General features: G+C 42.2%; 1 protein-coding gene across 1 annotated transcript in view; it reads right to left on the bottom strand.

Moving 5' to 3' along the window:
- LOC118375667 (zinc finger protein 609) overlaps nt 1-21,963 on the bottom strand; it is a 99,732-nt gene extending 77,769 nt beyond the window's left edge. The window contains 1 exon segment of the mRNA XM_052509238.1: nt 21,546-21,963. The gene's annotated coding sequence lies outside the window, so the exon portion shown is untranslated.
- Nucleotides 21,964-22,256: the final 293 nt, after the last annotated feature.

Genomic DNA, 22,256 nt, shown 5'->3' with positions numbered 1-22,256 from the left:
CATTAACACTGGAGTGATAGATGTGCAGATAATGATGTGCAAGTAGAGATACTAGGGTACAAAAGAACAAGAGGATAAATAACAATATGGGGATGAGGTAGTTGGGTGTGCTATTTACAGATCGGCTGTGTACAGATACAGTGATCGGTAAAGCTGCTCTGACAGCTGATGCTTAAAATTAGAGTTCTGATTTAACACTATTCACAACTGACACAGGCCAACAGCTTGATCTGACACTACTAGAGGCCGACCGATTAATAGGGCCGATTTCAAGATTTCATAACAATCGGAAATCTGTATTTTTGGACACCGATCTGGCCAACATTTTTTTTTTACACCTTTATTTAACCTTTATTTAACTAGTCAAGTCAGATAAGAACACATTCTTATTTTCAATGATGGCCTAGGAACGGTGGGTTAACTGCCTCGTTCAGGGTCAGAACGACAGATTTTCACCTTGTCATCTCGGGGGATCCAATCTTGCAACCTTACAGTTAACTAGTCCAACGCTATAACCACCTACCTCTCGTTGCACTCCACAAGGAGACTGCCTGTTAAACGAATGCAGTAAGCAAAGGTAAGTTGCTAGCTAGCATTAAACGTAAATTATAAAAAACAATCAATCAATCATAATCACTAGTTAACTACACATGGTTGATGATATTACTAGTTTATATGCGTTGCATATAATCTGACTGAGGATACAAGCATCTGACTGAGCGGTGGTAGGCAGCAGCAGGCTCGTAAGCATTCATTCAAACAGCACTTTCCTGCGTTTTGCCAGCAGCTTTTCGTTGTGCGTCAAGCATTGCGCTGTTTATGACTTCAAACTATCAACTCCCGAGATGAGGCTGGTGTAACCGATGTGAAATGGCTAGCTAGTTAGCGGGATGCGCGCTAATAGCGTTTCAAACGTCACTCGCTCTGAGACTTGGAGTGGTTGTTCCCCTTGCTCTGCATGGGTAATACTGCTTCGAGCCCAGGTAGGAGCGAGGAGAGAGACGGAAGCTATACTGTTACACTGGCAATACTAAAGTGCCTATAAGAACATCCAATAGTCAAAGGTTAATGAAATACAAATGGTATAGAGGGAAAGAGTCCTATAATAACTACAACCTGTTAAAAGGAACCACCAGCTTTCATATGTTCTCATGTTCTGAGCAAGGAATTTAAATGTTAGCTTTCTTCCATGGCCACATATTGCACTTTTACTTTCTTCTCCAACACTTTGTTTTTGCATTATTTAAACCAAATTGAACATGTTTCATTATTTATTTGAGGCTAAATTGATTTTGATGCATTATATTAAGTTAAAATAAGTGTTAATTCAGTATTGTTGTAATTGTCATTATTACAAATACATTTTAAAAATCATCCGATTAATTGGTATCGGCTTTTTTGGTCCTCCAATAATCGGTATCGGCGTTGAAAAATCATAATCGGTCGACCTCTAAACACAACTGACACAGGCCTACAGGTTGATCTAACACTATTCAACTGACACAGGCCTACAGGTTGATCTAACACTATTCAACTGACATAAGCCTACAGCTTGATCTAACATTATTCGGATCAGGAAGGCTTGTGATGTCTTTACTAGCAAGAAAAAAAACAACGACATGCCATTACATTGGGACCTATTCAATCAAGCTGCTAATCAAGAAGGTCGGGGGTAAGGTAAAGAAAGATTCAACTAGTCCTGCAAGTCAGTAAATGTGTCAAATAGGCTTATTTATCCTAGAGCCACAGTTCTCTTTACCCAGTAGTAGAGACATTGTTTTCTTGATTAAATAAAACCAAATGCTTGTAGCAAAAGATGCATTTTGTTAACCAAATGTGACAAAACAGAGACAATGAGCCATCCTTTAACACTACATTATCTAAAAGCTGCCCAAAACTCCACCATAATCCCAAAGGTGCTACAGCGTTGCACAGAAATCCTGATCTCCATAACCATTTCCCACAGTCACCATGGCAACCATGTGAAACGTAAATCCTGATTGACGGCCAACCGTGGCCTCACTGTTCTGAGTGACTGGCTCATTCCACAAGGACTGCTGATAGTGTCACTGGTGACGGATGAAGACCAACTGGCCTCACTACTCACCCTCACAGGGTTAACATAGCCATACTCTGTCAAGTGGACACTGACAACCCCTGCATCAACAGGGCAGCTTAAGAAAACATTAATTATGCCAGAGGAAAGGCACAGACCAACACCATAATGTAGGCTAAATAAAGTGCTGTTAAAAAGGCATGCCTTACACAAACACATTGTGATCATGTTAGCTTCATATAGCCTAGGTCTAGGCCTACCATTTCTTCAAATACAGTCGACTGCACCAGATGTGATAGCTTTCTCCAACATGGCCTCTGTATCTGTAATTCACTTCTAAATGGATGGATGAGTAAATAAATATATACAGTGGGGAGAACAAGTTTTTGATAACCTGCAAAATCAGTGTTTCCTACTTACAAAGCATGTAGAGGTCTGTAATTTTTATTATAGGTACACTTCAACTGCAAGAGACGGAATCTAAAAAAAAAGTAGAGAAAATCACATTGTATGATTTTTAAGTGCGTGTGTGTGTATGTATAGTTGACGTCACTCTTAATTATCCGTAATGTCCATCTTATCCAAGAGACATTACGCTCTTAAAACACATGCCTGCACAGCTCTAACATGCCGACCACACCGCTTGCGTCACAAAATATATTTAAACATACATGTTATTCAATCATAGCTTGCGCGATTCAACGAACAACTTCTTTGCCAGACGCTAAAATAGAATTTGGTTCTATTTGTGATGCTTGACGAGCTGCAAGTCCCACCTCTCCCATCTCCTCATTGGTTTTTAGGAGCATATACCCACATGGGTGATTGAAAGATGAACTGAGGTCCACACTCCAGTCCAGCTGGTTGTGGTAATGCACCTTAAAGTTGGTTGCCAACCGCCATATAAAGTCCAAAGAAGAATCAGCCTGAAGTAGGAGAGATTACTAGAAACTAACTCGGTTTACCGTTTTATCTGTGGATTAATTGTCGGAGTAGAGGACCTTATGCATTTCATGTAAAATAAAAACCCAATGTTAATATCCCAGGACAAATTAGCTAGCAACAGCAAGCTAAGCTAGCTAAATTACCATAAATGTTGAATACTTTCGACGTGTCCCCAAATTAATATAATTGGTTCAGAGTTTGTTTTTGATATTTCAACCTGCGTGTCCTGATCGCGTCTGGTATGGGGGGACAAAATCAAAGGTGCGCAATGGCCAGCGGACACGGTCTGGTCAGCATGTAACAGACAATAACTCCCTCTAGCCCAAACACGTAGTCTTTTTCACTGACTCCTATAAAAGCTCCACTAGCAGCAGGTTTTTAGCATGTCTGTGCTACTGCTGCCCTTCCAGGGGCTGTAAACAACTTCCAGAAACTCATTTATCATTCTCCTCCATGTTGCTGAGCATCGGGCTGGCTGGGTTGAATGGGAGCAGAGAGGAAGACACTGCCTCCTGTCTGAGCATCGTGACCCCTCTGCCCCTGCAGCACCCCTCCCTCCAACACAAACCAGTAAATAATTAACACTCACATCTGCACTGCTCGTCTCCCCCTGTGATAAGGAACATGCAGGGGGAAATAAACCCAGCACAAAAGACTCTTCAGAGGGGGTCTGTGGAGATGAGATCAATAACGCCTCAGAGGCCTGAATTCTGATGATTCTCTTTGTGCTGCACACTGCCACTGACAAAAACACCGGGCCAAACAGTGTACACAACAGGACTTCAGCCAACCTGTTTGTGGAGAGAAAAGGCTGCTGCCTCTAATAGCTGGCCAAAACCTTTCATTTTCTAATTCCTCTGTCGCTGAGATGTAATTTAGGATCTGAAATTAAATGAAAAGAATCTGCACCATTTGGAAGGTCATTGCTGTGAAACGTTTGAATTGCTGCTCTCAGAAAGCGTGCTCAGCAGGCTCCTGCTTGTGTGAGGGGAGAGGAAAGCTTCAGCCTTGATACAATCTATTGCATCTTTTCCCCTACTTGAACAGACAAAGCCTTGTGGATCTTCTGATTGGAAACACTTTTTTAAAATTCAGTTGGCCACTTTCTCCAATGACTTCCGACCAGTGGAGGCTGGTGAGGGGAGGACGGCTCATTATAATGGCTGGAACAGAATGAATGGAATGGCATCAAACACATGGAAACCATTCCACATATTTTGCTCCAGCCATTACCATGAGTCCGTCCTCCCCAATTAAGGTGCCACTAACCTCCTGTGCTCCAGACGCACTCTCAGCGTCTGCTTTAGCTGCTCTGACATCAGCTGTTCTGCTTTTGACACAATTGCACTCGCAGGCTTGTCCCTGCTGACCTAATGGAGATGGGAGGAACGGAAGCAGGAGGCATCCACATTATTCAGCTCGCAGGCTTGTCCCTGCTGACCTAATGGAGATGGGAGGAAAGGAAGCAGGAGGCATCCACATTATTCAGCTCTCAGGCTTGTCCCTGCTGACCTAATGGAGATGGGAGGAAAGGAAGCAGGAGGCATCCACATTATTCAGCTCTCAGGCTTGTCCCTGCTGACCTAATGGAGATGGGAGGAAAGGAAGCAGGAGGCATCCACATTATTCAGCTCGCAGGCTTGTCCCTGCTGACCTAATGGAGATGGGAGGAAAGGAAGCAGGAGGCATCCACATTATTCAGCTCTCAGGCTTGTCCCTGCTGACCTAATGGAGATGGGAGGAAAGGAAGCAGGAGGCATCCACATTATTCAGCTCGCAGGCTTGTCCCTGCTGACCTAATGGAGATGGGAGGAAAGGAAGCAGGAGGCATCCACATTATTCAGCTCGCAGGCTTGTCCCTGCTGACCTAATGGAGATGGGAGGAAAGGAAGCAGGAGGCATCCACATTATTCAGCTCTCAGGCTTGTCCCTGCTGACCTAATGGAGATGGGAGGAACGGAAGCAGGAGGCATCCACATTATTCAGCTCGCAGGCTTGTCCCTGCTGACCTAATGGAGATGGGAGGAAAGGAAGCAGGAGGCATCCACATTATTCAGCTCTCAGGCTTGTCCCTGCTGACCTAATGGAGATGGGAGGAAAGGAAGCAGGAGGCATCCACATTATTCAGCTCTCAGGCTTGTCCCTGCTGACCTAATGGAGATGGGTGGAAAGGAAGCAGGAGGCATCCACATTATTCAGCTCTCAGGCTTGTCCCTGCTGACCTAATGGAGATGGGAGGAAAGGAAGCAGGAGGCATCCACATTATTCAGCTCTCAGGCTTGTCCCTGCTGACCTAATGGAGATGGGAGGAAAGGAAGCAGGAGGCATCCACATTATTCAGCTCTCAGGCTTGTCCCTGTTGACCTAATGGAGATGGGAGGAAAGGAAGCAGGAGGCATCCACATTATTCAGCTCTCAGGCTTGTCCCTGCTGACCTAATGGAGATGGGAGGAAAGGAAGCAGGAGGCATCCACATTATTCAGCTCTACTTAACGGTAGACTCCCAAATGGGTGCTTTCATGGTAGACTAACAATTCAACAGGTTTCAGTAAGGGCCGATTCACAGCAACCGCCACCTGGAAGTGTGGTAAAACTGGTAAACTGCCATTTGATGAGCCTACATTGGAAGTGTGGTAAAACTGGTAAACTGCCATTTGATGAGCCTAAATGGAAGTGTGGTAAAACTGGTAAACTGCCATATGATGAGCCTACATGGAAGTGAGGTAAAACTGGTAAACTGCCATTTGATGAGCCTACATGGAAGTGTGGTAAAACTGGTAAACTGCCATATGATGAGCCTACATGGAAGTGAGGTAAAACTGGTAAACTGCCATATGATGAGCCTACATGGAAGTGAGGTAAAACTGGTAAACTGCCATATGATGAGCCTACATGGAAGTGTGGTAAAACTGGCAAACTTCCATATGATGAGCCTACATGGAAGTGGTAAGACTGGTAAACTGCCATATGATGAGCCTACATGGAAGTGTAGAAAGACTGGTAAACTGCCATATGATGAGCCTACATGGAAGTGAGGTAAAACTGGTAAACTGCCATTTGATGAGCCTACATGGAAGTGTGGTAAAACTGGTAAACTGCCATATGATGAGCCTACATGGAAGTGAGGTAAAACTGGTAAACTGCCATATGATGAGCCTACATGGAAGTGTAGTAAGACTGGTAAACTGCCATATGATGAGCCTACATGGAAGTGTAGTAAGACTGGTAAACTGCCATATGATGAGCCTACATGGAAGTGTAGTAAGACTGGTAAACTGCCATATGATGAGCCTACATGGAAGTGTAGTAAGACTGGTAAACTGCCATATGATGAGCCTACATGGTAGTGTGGTAAAACTGGTGGGGGGGGTTGCAGCTGTGGCATTTGGCTGGCTAAACAGTGGTGGGGTCTAAATCATCCGACACCTTCATAATAGAGGGGTTGTAGCTCTATTTGCGGTTGACCTACTGTACTGCCCTTCGCCAGAACTGCAGAGCAAGCCTTTTAAAAAGACCCACGGAGGAAACGTCCCAGTGAGCAGTCTGTTGACCGAAGGCATGAGGCTATGTACCTCCCTCGGTGCTTGTCTTTTTCTCAGAGATCCAATTTCCCCCAGCAATCCATCAGACACCCATGTCAGGGTGGGGATGATATCTGGCCTGCACAAAGAGACAGCTCTTTACAGAAAGGATTTGTCCACATTCTATTATTTGCACACAGAATGTACCAACTCTACAAGAGTTACCTTTAAAATGAAGTTTTTGTTCTACTTAGCCAGAGTCAGAGGAACTTGTGGATATAATTTGATGTCTATGCATGCAGTATGAAGGAAGTTGGAGGTAGTTTCACAAGCCAGTGCTAACTAGCGTTAAAACAATGACTGGAAGTCTATAAGTATGCTAGTGTATGCTACTTTACCCGTTGACTTCCAGTTATTGCGCTAACGCTAGTTACTTGGCGAAACATCCTCTTAACTTCCTTCATAGTGCACATAGACATAAATAGTATCCACAAGTTCCTCGACTCTGGGTAAGTAGAAAATTGAAGTATCCCTTTAATTAAAATGAGCTGATATAGGCTAGTCTCTACATCCTAATGTTAGAGGGTACCATCTGTGCAGACACTAGGGACTAGAACATGTAGCCCAGGCTAATCAGTCATGGATAACCAGACACCAACAGAACCGGAATAGAATCAGTGACAGCAACACTACTAGACTCATTCAGCCCTTCTCTCCTGACCCGGTCTTACTGGAATGGATCGGATGTTAAAGCTACACACCCGGTTCTTACTTAGCAAAACACCACTCCCACTTTCAGTGAACAGTTCCAGGGTAAGAGTTTCTCAACAACACATTGGCTGTTTGAGTGCCATGAAATAAAGGGAGGTTTTTCTCACCACACAACACCAGTGTGCAAAAAGTCACAGGGTTACGATGCAGAGAAAGCTGACAGTCGTCAGCAGATTAAAAAGATATTCTGTGGCACCTGCCAAGAGCTTCCCAATAATTTACTGCGGCAGAGTAATAACCCAATAAAACCTCAATTGAATAGTGCAGAACCTGGCACAGGAGCAATTTTTCCCTGACTCCTGGTATAAGACAGGTCCCCGTCCAGAGAGCCAAACAGTAACCTCCATGTAATTGGATTGTGTGCTTGGAGCTGGTTACCAAAATAGAACTGCACAGGGAACTCCAGGTGATGGGAATCAGGAGCCTGCGGGTCAGCCAGCTTCCATATCAGCTAATGTCAACCTGGGGAGAACAAGCTCCCATTCACAGTGGGACTTCCATTTCCTGTGGCATGCAACAGAGCTCATTAAAAAGTTGAGTCTGTCCACTACTGGTTTATGTGTCTGCAAGGCAGCAATGGTTACGGCTATATTGACATACAATACTGCCACTATTAACTTGCTACTGCCTTTCTGCCACGTAGCTGGGAAGCTGTAAATCAATACGACAAGAGTAATGCTCAGCTGTCACATCACAATCTGACACATTTTTATCTGATTCAACTGTAGCATGTAGACTAACCAGACTCCCATCTTGTGTGTGAAGTGTCTACAGTGCTTTGAAAACATCCCCATTGCTCAGACGGTGGTGAAGTACACAGTCTAAAACCTAAGCGGTGAAAACACTTCAAGTAGGATATTTCCTGTATATTTTATCTCGCCCCAGAGTACACATAAACAAAGCAATATCATTTTGTGAGCGATGTTATGAAAAGTAATCTTTTCCATTGCCGGTTCTGTGTCTGTGTGGAAAAAGAACTGAAGCCAGACATCGCTGAACATTATCAAGCAATGCGGTGTCTTTTCAGCGGCACATGAGCCAAAAGGGGAGAATCAATATACTGGTTAACAATAGTGTAATGGTCGGTGCCGACCCATGGCCAGCTGCCTCATAATGTAACCCATCACTCACAATCAAATAGCTCCACGATGCTGCATAATAAAGAAGATTCTGTACTTTCATTTTCAATTCTGCCACTATGGCTGGGCTGGGGAGATAACGTACTGCCACTATGGCTGGGCTGGGGAGATAATGTACTGCCACTATGGCTGGGCTGGGGAGATAATGTACTGCCACTATGGCTGGGCTGGGGAGATAATGTACTGCCACTATGGCTGGGCTGGGGAGATAATGTACTGCCACTATGGCTGGGCTGGGGAGATAATGTACTGCCACTATGGCTGGGCTGGGGAGATAATGTACTGCCACTATGGCTGGGCTGGAGAGATAATGTACTGCCACTATGGCTGGGCTCGGGAGATAATGTACTGCCACTATGGCTGGGCTCGGGAGATAATGTACTTGAGTCAAATAACGTTTGTCATCACACCTCCAGTCCAAGGGGAAAATGCTTCAGTAAATTGAGCGAAGGCCTTCTGGCTAATGGACCTGAAGAGAAATTGTCTGTGGCCCTCATGTCACTGATCTCTTCCAGGCAGTTTATACAGTAGGGTGTGGGGGTGGGGTGGAAGGGAGGGCCCTTCTACAGAGGCTGACAAGTTGGCAGAAACAAGAGCAACTCCATTAATAGGCTCAGCAGCGCCATTCAGACATTGTTCCACCATAACTGCAGGCAATCTCAGAGAACTCCCCAGACACAGGGAGACATTACTGCACCCCAGCCTTCTGCTTCCCTCTCTCTCCTGCTCAGTATGGTCCCTTCTCCCTCTCCCTTGTTTCCTTCCCTCTCTCCTTCCGTATGGTCCCTTCTTTCCTTCCCCCTCTCTCTCTCCCTTCTTTCCTTCCCCCTCTCTCTCTCCCTTCTTTCCTTCCCCCTCTCTCTCTCCCTTCTTTCCTTCCCCCTCTCTCTCTCCCTTCTTTCCTTCCCCCTCTCTCTCTCCCTTCTTTCCTTCCCCCTCTCTCCCTTCTTTCCTTCCCCCTCTCTCTCCCTTCTTTCCTTCCCCCTCTCTCTCCCTTCTTTCCTTCCCCCTCTCTCTCCCTTCTTTCCTTCCCCCTCTCTCTCCCTTCGTATGGTCCCTTCTTTCCTTACCTCTGCCTTTCTCAATCTTTCCTTCTGGTCTACATTCAGACAAAATTACATTCAAGGAAAACTCCCAGTTGATCTTTGCAGATGGTGTAAGGAATGTAAGGACATATACAAGCACGCTGTTGCAGCTGTTAAACGATGTAGGCCAAATGCATCAGCACTAAACCTGCACTGAATCAAACCTAATCAACTGACTTCAGATCCCCAAGTCAGACTGAAATGTGAGCAGCATGATCAGTGTTTCTCCTATATTTCATTTAGTAAAAGGGCGCACGGCTAAATAATTGTCATCTAAAATCTTGTAAGCTAGGACATTTTTTAATTGAACGTACTATTGTTTAAATGTAATTGTGATTTCTGCATAATTCAGTGTTGTCGGCAGCGAGCATGAACAAAATCAATCAAATCCAGTAACGCCGGGCTGGTGATGTCATTAAGATCAAGAGATTCAATTCAACTGAGTTTCAAAGGATTTTTGGAGTAGAATGTCCTTTAAAACAGTAACCAGAAGTGACCTTTTCACAGTCATGGACTCTCCAAGTAATACCCCACACACCAATTGTGGAAATGAAGCTTGTTCTGAACTTGAACCTTATCCACGTCGATGGATGCTGCTTTTCAAGACAAATTTCTCGCCGTCCCAAACTTTACTGTGAGTTGGCCAACAGAACAAGTTTTCCATCAAAGAGCTTTGGAACTTCAGAAACACTACCGAACCCAAAGAAAAAAATAATAACTGTGTGTAGCAGAAACTCAGACAACTGAATAGTTCGCCTATCACCAGAGGTTTTCACTGCCCGAGGCCACTTTCTATGAAGAGATGTTAATACACATTGTATGCAGGACATAGGTCAGGGCCTACATGAGATTATTACAGTCTAAGCAAGACTACTTTTCCTAATAAATTGTCATGGCTGAAATAGGCTACACATTGACAAAAATGTAGTGAGGCCGGAAGGAACCAATAGGACAACGTACCTTAATATAGTAGCCTAAGTGGAGCAAGTAGTCCTACATCAAGCACCCTCTGGTCCTGGAGGACAGCATTACCCTAGACCATTTCACGTTTCCAAACTACAACAAAAACACAGTAAGGAATACCAACTGCTATGTCCTGGAGGACAGCATTACCCTAGACCATTTCACGTTTCCAAACTACAACAAAAACACAGTAAGGAATACCAACTGCTATGTCCTGGAGGACAGCATTACCCTAGACCATTTCACGTTTCCAAACTACAACAAAAACACAGTAAGGAATACCAACTGCTATGTCCTGGAGGACAGCATTACCCTAGACCATTTCACGTTTCCAAACTACAACAAAAACACAGTAAGGAATACCAACTGCTATGTCCTGGAGGACAGCATTACCCTAGACCATTTCACGTTTCCAAACTACAACAAAAACACAGTAAGGAATACCAACTGCTATGTCCTGGAGGACAGCATTACCCTAGACCATTTCACGTTTCCAAAAAACAAAAACACAGTAAGGAATACCAACTGCTCATAAACGCAATCTCTAGGCCTATTCCATCACATCCACCTGGATGATTCTTCCTGGTTCAAGGTATCGGACCTTCATTTTACACCCAAAGAAACTGCATTACTTGCCAATGCGGAATTAGAGGAATTCAAGCAAAGAGATCTTTCACTTGGTTGACAAGCCTCCTCATGTTCCATGTGTTAGCATACCTTTTTAACAGCTGGCAAAACAGCTTATCGCTAACAGCTCTAATCATGAGAAGAGAAGACATTTTCATAAAGGGAAACCTCCAATGCAATCTTGGCATGAAAATGAAAAACACATGCCTGCCTGACTACAAGTGCCTGAAAACCAAAAGGCTCTGCGTAATAGGCTACTTGAGGTAGCCAAAGTAAAATATTTACCTAACTCAAATAAAACCCACTTAAACATAATAACAATAATTGATCTGATTGGGTTTGAACACAACCAAATGATAGCATGTATGGCTGGGAATTGCCAGGGATCTCGTGGTACAAAATTATCACTATACTTAGAATCGCAATACCATATCGGCGCCGAAGTATTGTGATTCAATGTTCCAAACCTAATGCTCTGCTGAAGAGGAACAGGAGAGAGTATGAGAATTATTGTTTGATAAGTCATGGATATAAAAGTAATGAAAACATGTTGGCTCACTATTTAAAAAGAAGATGGAGAACAAGCTATATGATTAAAAATAACTGAGTTTTGGCGCTGGTGCAGCTGTCTGGCGCTAACGCCACCTAGATTTATTTTTGTACAAATCAATATTTGGAGTCAGGATATAGGTGCAATATTGTCCAAAATAATATTGCGATATGTAGGTACCTGCGCAAAAACTCAACTGTATCGATATACACCCCCCCCTCCCATTGGGCATCTGTTAATTGTGCTAATTTTATCAGGGTGGCAGGGTAGCCTAGTGGTTAGAGGGTTGGACTAGCAACCCTCTGGTTGCAAGTTCAAATCCCGAGCTGACAAGGTACAAATCTGTCGTTCTGCCGCTGAACAGGCAGTTATCCCACTGTTCCTAGGCCGTCATTGAAAATAAGAATTTGTTCTTAACTGACTTGCCTAGTTAAATAAAATGTAAAATAAAATAGCATTCTGGTAACAGAATTTCCAGGGAGGCCACTCGCTAAATATGCAAACGAAAATAAACATTTCAAAGACAGGCAATCCAGCTTATAAAGTTATACATGTAAAGGTAGGTGCTACAGAATGTACTTTTTGGTGAGTTTGGACACTTACAAGCGAATGTGAACGAGAGACATTGTCCAAATGAACAAAGTTTTGAAGACTGCTCGTCTGCTCTGAGGCAGCATGTACACACACACACACACACACACACACACACGTCTGGAGTCACAAGGGAAAGGGAATGCCTGCCCTGCTCAGAGAAGAGGAGGGAGGGTCAAACAGGCTGAGAAAGAAGAGGATATCAAGATAGTGGCAGCTGTACGGATAACTCCTCCGAAAAGCATTGACTTCTCAAAGACAGAAAGCTTAAACAATATGATGCACCATCATTAATTAAGTCACTTATTTAGATAACTAGCTAGTTAAACCTAGGGGGTCTCTAACACAGAATTCTTTATTATTCATAAAACTCATAAGAAATCTTGAAGCGTTTTATAAACGCAGATCTAAAATGCTTCTTATTGTAATTTCTGCTGCCATCAGACCCATTTTGTGCTTCAGTAGAATGGCATTCTATCAGCAGACAGCGCTCTGACTGGTGTAGTCTACTTCTCTCTGGTAAAATTACAGATTAACTTCAAGCAAAACATTAGGAAATGTAGCTGGCTGCATTCTTTCTATAATAAACATTTCGCAATATGATGGACATGCATCGTTTTAGCAAAAAAAAGACCTTGATTTTTCATTGTCAGCTCATTTACTAATTCACTGTGGCTGCCAGCCAAATAACGTTTCACTTCTGTTGTCATCTGATGAAAATGAAGCTATTTTCTGCCAAATGTGTTGCACTGATGTATTTTCTGTAAAGGGAAACAGGTTGCACGTCCCTGATCACTATATTTATGCAAAAAAGCAAAAACACTTCGCTTTCAATAGAAAAGCCGACGCCTGTCAATAGACAGCTTGACTTAGCAGCTCCCGCTTACACCATTGTGCTATTTACAAACAAGTGACTGGCTCTGGGGAACTATGGTAAAAGCCTCATGATGTAAAATAATGTGACAGGTGAAATGAAGAACGTGATCTCCTTTATCTCCCATCATATCGCACAAGTTGACTGCAGGGATTCACTTCAGTAGCTACAAATATAAAATGTATTGAAAAACTTCAAAAGAAATAGTTTCAAAGTATTGATGATGGTATTGAAAAACCATCCCATGGCTATTTCCAAATAACCTGATATACGTTATAGAAAAGACCAAGCCTACCCCATTCAGCATGTTCAACGTTTCAAAAGCTCAGATGGGACAAAAGAAAACACCTAGTTTCCTAGATTAATTGGATCAAACTCAGCAGATATCTTGAATAATTCCCATCCAGATTGCATAGTTCAACTTTATTCACAATAGACTTGATGGATTCACTGCATGAACGTGTTTGTGAGTGAACAGCCAACAAGAGTCCATCTATAGATCTAGACAACAGAGACTCAAATGTGTGTCAATATTCTGAACTGGGCTGAATCTAGACTCTGGGCCCGTCACCAAACATAATTCATTTCCAACAGACTTGAGTCTTGACCAATTCAAGGGACATTCCCTGTGTTCAGCATGATAGGGTAGCCTAGTAGTAGCCTAGTGGTTAGAGCATTGGACTAGTAACCGCAGGGTTGCAAGTTCAAACCCCCGAGCTGACAAGGTACAAATCTGTCGTTCTGCCCCTGAACAGGCAGTTATCCCACTGTTCCTAGGCAGTCATTGAAAATAAGAATTTGTTCTTAACTGACTTGCCTAGTAAAATTAAAAAATTAAAAAGGACCTAAAAATTACATTCATACCAGTATCTGGTCAATCAATACCGTACCTAGAAATGGATTAAAGGACATGAGCCAAATCCCTCACTGGAAACAGACATTTCATAAGTCTGTATGGGGGACATTGAACATCTCACCTAACAACGAGGCTAACCAGAATGGTAAGTCAAATGTTAACACACTGAATGGAGACTAGACCCTAGTATTTTTGGTATTTTATTAGGATCCTGGGGTTCCTAGGCCTGGACAACAGCAGCATCTTCTTGATGTGGGGTGAGTGATTAATGTTGCTATGTAGCCCAGAGCTTTAGAGGGGATTAAAGACCGTTCTAAAATCCACGGTACCGCTCACACACATTTCAAAAGCAATGTGTTGAATGTATTTAACGCAATCAGACAAGCACCTACCTTATTTTAACAGTTCGTCAATAGCCCGACACCGGTCTAAAAACAGGCCAATTAGTCTAACAAGGGGGACAAGGCCATGTCTTCAACACAAGTTATTCTATGAACTGTCTCATCATAAGCAACATCTTTGTTTGCAGTGACCGTACATGGAGGCTAGTCCAAGTCCCATAATGCTTTCTGTTTGACACAACTGGCATTGCAAATCACTTGCTGTGAACAATGTAAACAAACCGCTAGGAAAAGACAGACAGAACTAAGCCTTAATATATAATAATATATAATAATATATGCCATTTAGCAGACGCTTTTATCCAAAGCGACTTACAGTCATGTGTGCATACATTCTACGTATGGGTGGTCCCGGGAATCGAACCCACTACCCTGGCGTTACAAGCGCCATGCTCTACCAACTGAGCTACAGAAGGACCACAGGCCTTATCAACTGTCCTAGTCTTATGCATTTCAGTCAGATGGCTAGATCAAACCAGGCATCAGGTACTAATAACACAGATAGAACAATGAGACAGATATTTCAACTGATGTATAAATATGAAGCATCCGGTTGGCATTTCCACTCACTACCAAATATGGTAGTGAGAGGAAGCCCAGTGGCCGGCAGTGGGAGAAGATGGATTTAGGCAGACATTCTGGCAATTCACTCATCGATTAAACATTGGATCTCAATACAGTTCTGTTCCCAAAACTACAATCTGTTACGAACAGAGTGGACTAAGATTAGTAGACTTAACCCTTTCCCAAAGTAAAAAAAAAAAGGAGTGCAAAGGCGAATTGAGTTATTGCACACTTCACAGAGTAGGCGTTCCAACAGAAATATGCAAATGAATGCTAGAACGCGCCAATAGGATCTTGCTAACTCGTGCTTGGCACTGCCCACCTCCTTGCTTGTTCTGCCAACTATGGCTCATTTCTTCCCATTTGAAACAAACTGTGTTGCATCTTGGTTTAGTTATAAAAATCTCCAGTAATAGGCCTAACCAAACCAGAATGAGGTAGGTTGTGTGTGATTATGTCCAACAGAAGTAGCTAGATAACGTTATTATAGAGCTGGTAATTTAGGCCCGGTGCAATTAGCATGAAAACACACTGGAATCCTTTTCCATTTGGCAGGAAGCAGTCTACAGCAAAACGTTGCATCTATCTCACTTATCCAATTATCTGCAGAGGCCACAATAAACTAGGGGGCAAGTACAGAGACGTGTTGTTGATCCAGACAGTGGCTCACAGTGACCAATGCCTAGAAAACCGCTACAGGCTTGACCTTCTGCATTGAGAGGACTCCCTGCTGCGTAAATCAGTACCAATGCAAAGAGGCACAGCCAGAACACTGGGTGAATTGGCCACAAACTGGTATTTTGTAAAGTGAGCTCAATAAGGGAGAAGTAATACAGAAATCTGTGGACAATTGACAACATCACTAGCCTGAATGATGAGAAAGGTTATTCGATAGTCTGACAGATTGGCAATATGCACCAACCAGTTCATTGCTGTGAAATACACTGTACCAAACATTAGAAACACCTTCCTAATATTGAGTTGCATGGACGCTACACAGTGCCGAAAGCATTCCACAGGGATGCTGGCTGATGTTGACTCCAATGCATACCACCGTTGTGTCAAATTGGCTGGATGTCCTTTGGGTGGTGGACCATTCTTGATACACGTGGGAAACTGTTGAGCGTGAAAAACCCAGCAGTGTTGCAGTTCTTGACAAAAAGGTGAGCCTGGCACCTACTACCAAACCCCTTTCAAAAAGCACTTAAATCCTTTGTCTTGCCCATTCACCCTCAATTGTACACATACAGTCCATGTCTCAATTGTCTCAAGGCTTAATAATCCTTCTTTAACCGGTCTCCTCCCCTTCAACAACAGTGACTGAAGTGAATTTAACAAGGGACATCAATGAGGGATCATAGTCTGACCAGATGAAAGCTATGTCATGGAAAGGTGTGTCCTTAATATTTTTTTATACCACAGTATTATTGAATAGTCGTTTTTGATTGGCTAGAAGGGCATTCTAGAATGGACATTACAACCAGACATCGGGAAACCTTCAAATCATGACGCAATATGAACCTACACATGCAGTAGAGGTTGACCGATTCTGAGTTTTCACCGCCGATACCGATTATTGGAGGACCAAAACAAGCCAATACCGATTAAAAATCTGACAATTTTTATTTATTTGTAATAATGACAATTACAATACTGAATGAACACTTATTTTAACTTAATATATATAATAATAACATCAATACAATCAATTTAGCCTCAAGTAAATAATGAAACATGTTCAATTTGGTTTAAATAATGCAAAAACAAAGTGGAGAAGAAAGTAAAATGCAATATGTTCCATGTAAAAAAGCTAACGTTTAAGTTCCTTGCTCAGAATATGAAAGCTGGTGGTTCCTTTTAACATGAGTCTTCAATATTCCCAGGTAAGAGGTTTTAGTTTGTAGTTATAGGACTATTTCTCACTATATGATTGGTATTTCAATTACCTTTGACTATTGGATGTTCTTATAGGCACTTTAATATTTCCAGTGTAACAGTATACCTTCCGTCCCTCTCCTCGCTCCTACCTGGGCTCGAACCAGGAACACATCGACGACAGCCACTCTCGAAGCAGCGTTACCCATGCAGAGCAAGGGGAACAACCACTCCAAGTCTCAGAGCGAGTGATGTTTGAAACGCTATTAGCGCGCACCCCGCTGACCAGCTATCCATTTCACATCGGTTACACCAGCCTAATCTCGGGAGTTGATAGGCTTGAAGTCATAAACAGCTCAATGCTTGAAGCACAACGATGAGCTGCTGGCAAACGCACGAAAGTGCTGTTTGAATGAATGCTTACGAGCCTGCTGGTGCCTATCACCGCTCAGTCAGACTGCTCTATCAAATCATATCTTAGTTATAACATAATAACACACAGAAATACGAGCCTTAGGTCATTAATATCGTTGAATCCGCAAACTATCATCTCGAAAACAAGACGTTTATTCTTTCAGTGAAATACAGAACCGTTACGTATTTTATCTAACGGGTGGCATCCATAAATCTAAATATTCCTGTTACATTGCACAACCTTCGATCGTATGTCATAATTACGTAAAATTCTGGCAAATTAGGTCGGCCCAAACTGTTTCATATACATATACTTTTGTTAAATCCTCGCCCTGCGTTGCATCGATTATATGCAATGCAGGACACACTAGATAAACTAGTAATATCATCAACCATGTGTAGTTAACTAGTGATTATGATTGATTGTTTTTTATAAGATAAAGGTTAATGCTAGCCAGCACCTTACCTTGGCTTCTTACTGCATTCGTGTAACAGGCAGGCTCCTCGTGGAGTGCAATGTAATCAGGTGGTTGGAGCGTTGGACTAGTTAACTGTAAGGTTGCAAGATTGAATCCCAGAGCTGACAAGGTAAAAATCTGTCGTTCTGCCCCTGAACGAGGCAGTTAACCCACTCTTCCTAGGCCATCATTGAAAATAAGAATGTGTTCTTATCTGACTTGCCTAGTTAAATAAAGGTGTAAAAAAAAAAAAAAAAAATTGTCCGAATCGCTGTCCAAAAATACCGGTTTCCGATTGTTATGAAAACTTGAAATCGGTCCTAATTAATCGACCATTCCGATTAAAATCGGTCGACCTCTAAACATGCAGACGACTTGCTACACAGTTACAGAAAGCTAAACCAGCAGTCACACAAACTGAAAATGGATACAATGTAAATGCAGGTCCACCGAGGAAAAGACGTAGCTAGCTAGCATTGATTTGTTTTTACAGAGACATTTGAGCATCTGACCTAACGTGGTGAGTGATTAACATGAATTTCTCCCCTCAACCACTCAAGCTGTCAAATCCTCCCATGTTTGACCAACTGTTTTCAGCAACTGATTTTTTAAATTTCGGTTGTCATATTGGCAGTTTTACTAGCAACAAACTATTTAGCTAGCATCTCGTCTAGTGTTTGATATGCAAAGCAATCTCCTCGTAATTAACAGTCAGTGTTTTGTGTCCTGCCTTGAAGGCAAACTCTTCTAGCTATGCCAGGCATTATCAGGCATTATCATTATCAGGCATTATCAGCACATGGTTGTTGATGTATCCAAATGAATGTCAACAGAAAACAGCGCATGTGCTGTTTTTCTGTCTGCAGAGGTCGTGACTGTGTAGCCATAGCTAGTTGGCTAAGTGTCAGCAAGCAAGAATAAGAACATTGCCACTGAGCATGAGCATGGCAATGGAACAAAGAACGAATGACTGGGTCACATCTCTAGCAACCAAAAGATGAGAAAGTATAAATTTGCATTGAAAAATATCAATGAACGTTTTTCTACCAGTGTGCTTTTATATTGTTTTCTTTAGCACCTTTGGTATAAGTGGGATAAATGCCTCCGTTCCGTACATTATCTTGGAAAAATGAACTCTGCAAAGGGACTCGGCTCCACATCTTCCCGCTGCGTTGTCCATTAATTCCAAGGTAACATACAGAACGTTGGCGTTTATCCCGTACGTATACTCAGTGCATGTGAGTAGTGTGTCCAATAACAGCTTACAACAGACTGATAAAAGTAGACAAACCAGGCACATCCTTGACATAAGACTTCAGAAAGGCTTAAAGTTCAGTTACAAAATGTAATGCAGCTAAGCCTACTGAATATAAATTAAGGTTCTCACAAAACTCAATATCTCACCACACGCTTTCTGCTATTCAATCATATTGAGCTGTTAATGATACTTAAAGCAAAGCAATTAAACAGGACAAGCTTCAAGAACATAAAAATCCATAAATGGATCAACTTTAAATTTGCAGAGTCGATTGGAGTTTTAACAAGACCTTCACCCTGTGGTCAATAGGCTTTGAAATGGTATACCTGGAACTTTTGTTAGGGGAGAGGAGCGTTGTGTGTGTTGGCCAGTGGGAATCTGTGTATTTATAAGAGATGCTGATGTACAGTAAAGAAGCTGTGTTACTCATGACATGTCGATAAAGGTACAGCCCACTGGACTGAAAGCTTTGTCAAACTGTAATAGGAAGTGGCAGGGGAGCTGAAAAATGTGTACAAACGACTTCAAGTAAGGCTGTAGACTTGGTCAGAAATACATGTCCTTGAATAAGGCTAAGCAAACACAATTCAATCATAAATCGACACATTTCAAAACTAAATTCTTTAAATCAATTGGAACACTCCTTTTAGCGTCATTTCAATTCCAGCCAACCTCTGAGAATTGGCTTTGTTCAAGTGACTGTTAGTGATTCCCCTGAGGTTTCAAATTGCCAGCTACCTTTTAGGATGTAAATCCTCTAGTGTGTCGTCAGCTGATGTTACCATCAGATGACTGGAGCCACACTGACGTACTCCCTATCCTGAAATAAAACTAATCAGATGCTTCAGGACTCTAAACAAACAGGCTGAAAAAGCATTGTTCAGTGTAGTTTAATGCTCTACTGTAGTTTAATGCTCTACTGTTCCTGGTTCTCAAAGTGACATCATAGGTGATTGGCTGATCCAAGACAGGTAAGATGAAAACATGTTTGTTTCTGAGACATACCATTTGTCCCATGGAACATAGTCACTGTAGAATTCACTCCTTCCGTGGGTCCACACTCCAGATCAAAGTCCTGCTAGCAAGCGTGATTTCTCCATCGTCAGAATAGAGTAGACTACAAATCACTGATTCACCCATGTGAATGTGTCCAAGGTCATGGAATTACGCTGAAACTCCGGTTTCACACTAAAATGTATGCCAAACAAAAACCATTGATTTTCGAGTTTAATAAACCATACAGCTCAATGAACAATGACTACTTTGAACAATTTACACAGTTAAATAAAAAACATTTACTGGAAAAACTGTGCAAAGCTGGGTCACAGAAAGTTTTATTTTAATTTTTATCTATGGTTTTTGGTTGGTTTACATTTTAAAGTGAACAATCTGAGTCTCAGCATAAATCCATTAACATGGAATTGCCCACATGCATGGAACCTGTAGCCTTTACAATGTGTTGACTCACTAGGGATATCTAGCAGTACTATGGAATACACACACAACACAACTATTGGGAAAGTACTGTCTACAATGTATTAGGGAAGGTAATGATAAGTAACCAAGATAAGTGTGGTTCACCAACAATGCTTTTCCACATCTGGTTTGATTTGTTAGTAGTGGAAATGTTTGAAAGCGCCAACATGGGCCGAATCCCAATCAGACTTCCAAGGCATTCAGCCAAAGTCTTGTTGTTTTCCTAATTAATTTCAAGTACTAGAACAACTTCATACTATGTTGACATTGTACTTTCGTCATTTTACTAGGCAGTGAGTGTTCTCAAAGCCTAGCCTATACCAGTATTGGCTGCTGAAACCCACAGCCATGTCCAAAATAGATAAATCATCTGTCAGTCTCTAGCATGTGGTACTTACTGTAATAATAGCAGATATGCTTGAGATTGGGAAATGGTATGAGATTTTAATACAGCGTTTAGCTAGTAAGCTTACACATGTAGAGCCAAGGAGAGTTGTATTGGCATGCAATGTTCTGTTGGCCGACAAGCTCCACTACAGGCAATCCCTGCAATGCATGTGGCTGAGCAATCAAATAATGTCACAGCGTGCATGAGGTGTTAATCTCAGCCCTGACATTGCTGCTCGAGTTGACCTTAGGTTACTGGTTAGCATAGAACCAAAATATGAACCCCAATCACCTCAGTTTATAAAATGTACAGAATGCCAATATAGCTAACTAGCTAACTTCCAAAGACTTATTACCCTGTCGCATATTGTGAAATAAGCGAGTCAAGCTAGCTTGCTAACTAACGTTAGCTAGGCTAACTGTCTTTTAGCTGCACGATTTGATACCTAGATTCAGAATATTGTTCTGTGTTCGTGGCAAAGGGGCTTCGTCTAAAATACATATTGGTTAGCTAGTTCCTTAATTCCATAACTAGCATTAAACGGTATCCATGTCAAATAACGTTGCTTTCTGTAACAAACTTATTGCTAGTTAGCTAGGTCTCTCAAACAATGAGTTCTCAGGGCACAGCTAGTTAGCTAACGTTAGCTAGCTTCATTGCTAGCTGGCTAGCAGTCTCTCCCAGTCCCACCACATATCAAAATACAAGATAATTATATTTAGGCGACACTTACCCCGTGTGAAAACCCCAGTACAACGACGGATTACGTACACTCCATAGATAGAAAGAGTAAAAGTAATTGACGAGAATGACAACAAAAATCTGTCAAAATAACCACAGACCAATGCACTCCCCAAGAAATCCAACGGCAAGGAAAAGGAGAGGCCAGCAATTCACTGGACTGCTGCCATCACACTTTGAGATCCCGTTCCAAATCGAAAATACCGGCTCGGGCGGTCATTTTTAGGTTAAATCTCGAATCATTCAAGGATTTAATATTTCCCTTTGGTCCCCTGTACAGTAAATCCAACATTGAACAGATTTCCTCCCCGGGTTAATTCCTCTGCTTTCGATGTATCTGTATCTTGCTGGTTGTTAGTACCCTCCTATACTGGAGATTGATACAACGTAACCAACAAGCAGAACGAGCTGCTAGGAAATCCAGGACAAACGGTCCATTCGGATTGAACTACCTTGCAGGAGGGGTGCGCTTGAGTAAAAAGAGACATATCTGGAATTTGAAAATGTAATGAAATCTGCACACATCTCCAAGTAATACATTCATAATACATAAACTACATGGTAAAAAAAAACATTGGTTTGATAAATTAATGTTGTGTCCTCCTGCATTATGAGTGACAATTTATCATAACATTTGACAAAAAATGATAACATAATAAGAGCATTTAATAAAACATGCATGACCTATTTATTTCCTAAAGGA

The sequence above is a fragment of the Oncorhynchus keta genome, unplaced genomic scaffold, assembly GCF_023373465.1.
Source record: "Oncorhynchus keta strain PuntledgeMale-10-30-2019 unplaced genomic scaffold, Oket_V2 Un_contig_4255_pilon_pilon, whole genome shotgun sequence".
NCBI classification, from domain to species: Eukaryota; Metazoa; Chordata; class Actinopteri; order Salmoniformes; family Salmonidae; genus Oncorhynchus; species Oncorhynchus keta.
The sequence above is the reverse complement of the archived record's forward strand: the minus strand, read 5'-3'. Positions and strand labels throughout refer to the sequence as shown.